Here is a 2,618-nt window from a genome sequence, read left to right as displayed (position 1 = left end):
GCTATCTAAGGATGGTACTATAGAACGCCACCTCAAGGTAGGCCTAGTGGCGCCATCTCTTGGTCAGGCCGGAAACTTATCAATCCACCCTCGTATTTGTAAAAGAAGGAAAAGAGGAATTGTTTGAAAAAGAAGAAAATTGGAGAACAGGGGAGAGTTTGAAACCTGTGGAATATAATGCACAAGGAAAACGTTTTCTCCCTATTTTTTCCTTCGTTCTACAAGTTTCTTTAATGACGCGAATACTCTGATTTAAAAAACATATTTTATTCACTTGTATAAGTTAACTTTATTTGAGTTTACATTTTTTAAGATTTTTCTTAATTGAATTCTCTGTGTCTTGTTACAGATTTAGTTTTACTGTTCGAATGTTTACCGAATGGCAACCCAATTCCTAGTGTTCCTCGGGGCGAGCCTTCTGATTCTCATGGAAGGTCTTCTTCTTCCAGATCTCATTCTTCGTATCCTTCGGCCAGGTCTGCTTTTTCTGCCGAATTTTCTCTTCGTGCCAGATCTAGATCTCCTTCTTCCAGTCGTGTTTCTTTCCGCCAACGTGGACCTAAACCTGAGGATCGTAGATCTGTTCAGCTTATTCCTCACAAGAATCCGACCCGACGATTTGAAATTCGAAGATACACTTTTCCTCGCGATGCAACAGTTCAAGTTAGAGGAAAATATAATGTCCTTTTGCCCATAACGACTGAAGAAAAAACTGTATTATCATCTTTTGAAGGTGACGTTTTTGCAATACTTGAGGAAAATAATACATTTCTGAGTGGATTGTATGTAATGAAAGATGACCGCCAAAAACGGGTAAAAATGAACATGTATAGCGGCGAGTGTGAAGAAATGACCAAACAAGAGATGGAGGAATCTCCTTTAGGTAATCAACGCAGAATCTCAAGGAATTTTAGAAAAATAATGGTAGAAGACTTTCGTTCAGAATATTAATGAAAATTTTTTCTTAACCTAAAACTCTAATATTACGGTGGCCGCCAAACTATATTTTTTTAAATTTTCTGTCTTGCTGATTTCTTCATTACCAATTTTTCCTTTTCCTTAACCAACATTCTAAAGAAAACCTTTTCAATCATGTAACATTTTCAACATGGAACCTTTTATAATCGAAATAAAACAATTGTAGATTAATATTTATTTATTTCAAAAAAAGAAGATGCCTTTTGAACAAGAATCAACAAATTCAATTTAGTGATAGTGAATTCTCTTTTGTTAAAGCTTCTTCAGCTGTAAAGAACACATTTCCATCACTAATCTATCAGTTCCAAGCCTGGGACTGTTACTTCAAATTTCGCAGAATGAAGTTTGTTATCATGATAACCTTCGAGAGAATTGACAGATTGGATTGGCCTTTGGTATATTCTTCTAGTGTTCTGAACTAAAGGGCAACTTCGTCATCCACCCATTTGGATACAAATGTCTATTTGTTCATAGTACTCAAAAAGACAAACAATTTTTCTTTCTTTCTTTTTTTATAAAAAAAAATTACTTGAATTATAACACTTAAAAATTCAGTATAAACAAAAAAATGAAATTTATATACTAAATAACGCACTATATAAAAAAAGTCAAGAAAAGAGAAATGTTGCTTTTGAATCCCCTACAAGACCATCATAACAACTTTTTGAATTTTCTTGGGGAATCTAAAATTTAAATTTTTACAGCACAACCATAATAAAAAATAAACAATTTTATTTTGCAGTCGAACTATGAAAGATAAGACAAATGATGATTTGAAAATAATTATAACTTAAAAAATAGCTATACTTTTTTTATTGGTACCTTTTTGATCGAACGTGTAGTTTTTATTATATTCGTAAAAAATATTGAAAGTAAGCATTTCATTTTTGGATAAACGACAGTGTTCTCCCAAAGAAGAATATTGAAATTCTTCATTTATTAATTTCAAAAAGTACAAGCAAATTTCCTTTCAATCGCGAAAAATAAAAATGTAAGTGTTTTTTTTTTAATTCGAAAAGCTGTTATGATGACCTAGTGGGAATTTCAAAGCGCACGTTTTTCTTGTTATACCTTTTTCATATCGTCCGTTGTTTGGCTTGACATTTTTATTTTATTTTTAATAATAGAATTAAAAAACAAAATTTGAAACAAAAAAAACACATAATAGAATTAAAAAACAAATATGTATTCAAAATAGCAGGCTAACGAAGTCGTATTTTCTTTTTATGCCCTTGAAACGCGTGCCGAAGCTCAATTCAATCTTATCGATCTTTAAAAATTTATCGTGCCTACAGGACTTTGACTTTGCATTTTGAATGCACATTATTGATAATAATCTTAAACTGAAAAATACGAATTTACATATAAACAACATTGAATTTCCATCAAATTACCAATTGAATAAATTATTTCTTAACAAAATAACTGAATGTTCAACCAACTAGAAATGTTTCTAACGAAAATGATGCATCATCAAATAAAAGTTTAAGTCAGTACATTAGAGGGGAATTTCGGAAAATAATTTTAACTCTGATTCAGAAGAATGAAATTTGAAGAAATGTCTTTTCAAATGGAGAATTATAACTTTATCTTCTGCCAGACCTAAGTCTCTGTATTCTCTTGTCAGATTTTCTCTTGTC

The sequence above is a fragment of the Belonocnema kinseyi genome, chromosome 9 (assembly GCF_010883055.1).
Source record: "Belonocnema kinseyi isolate 2016_QV_RU_SX_M_011 chromosome 9, B_treatae_v1, whole genome shotgun sequence".
Taxonomy (NCBI): domain Eukaryota; kingdom Metazoa; phylum Arthropoda; class Insecta; order Hymenoptera; family Cynipidae; genus Belonocnema; species Belonocnema kinseyi.
Note: the sequence above shows the minus strand (reverse complement) of the source record.